Source organism: Phalaenopsis equestris, unplaced genomic scaffold (genome assembly GCF_001263595.1).
Source record: "Phalaenopsis equestris unplaced genomic scaffold, ASM126359v1 Scaffold000517, whole genome shotgun sequence".
NCBI classification, from domain to species: Eukaryota; Viridiplantae; Streptophyta; class Magnoliopsida; order Asparagales; family Orchidaceae; genus Phalaenopsis; species Phalaenopsis equestris.
The window spans coordinates 1381980-1382643 of NW_018164957.1; positions in this window are offsets into that span (position 1 = coordinate 1381980).

Genomic DNA, 664 nt, shown 5'->3' on the forward strand with positions numbered 1-664 from the left:
AATTAGGGTTTAGGGTTTTAGGGTTTAGGATTTAGGGCTTTGGGTTTTGAGTTTAGAGGGTTTAGGGTTTAGAGTTTAAGAGTTTAAGATTTTAGGGCTTAGGGTTTAGGGATTAAGCTTTAGAGTTTAGGGGTTTATCGTTTAGGGTTTAGGGTTTATGGTTTTAGAGTTTAGGGTTTTAGGGTTTAGCTTTTATGGTTATTAGGTTAGAGGGTTTAAGGTTTAAGGTTTAGAGTTTAGGGTTTAGGTTTTAGGGTTTATGGTTTAGTGTTTATGGTTTAGAGTTTAGGGTTTTAGGTTTTGGGTTTTGGGTTTATGATGTTTTAGGGTTTAAAGTAGGGTTTAGGGTTTAGGGTTTAGGGTTTAGGGTTTAGGGTTTAGGGTTTAGGGTTTAGGGTTTATAGAGTTTTTAGGGTTTAATGTTTAAGGTTTAGAGTTTTGGGTTAAGGGTTTTGGGTTTGGGGTTTAAGGTTTAAGATTTAGGGTTTATGGTTTAGGGTTTAGGGTTTAGGGTTTAAGGTTTAGGATTTTTAGGGTTGGGTTTTAGGGTTTTTAGGGTTTAGGATTTAGGGTTTTAGGGTTTAGGATTTAGGGTTTTAGGGTTGAGGGTTTAGGGTTTAGGATTTATGGTTTAGAGTTTAGAGTTTTTAGGGTTTTGGGTTGC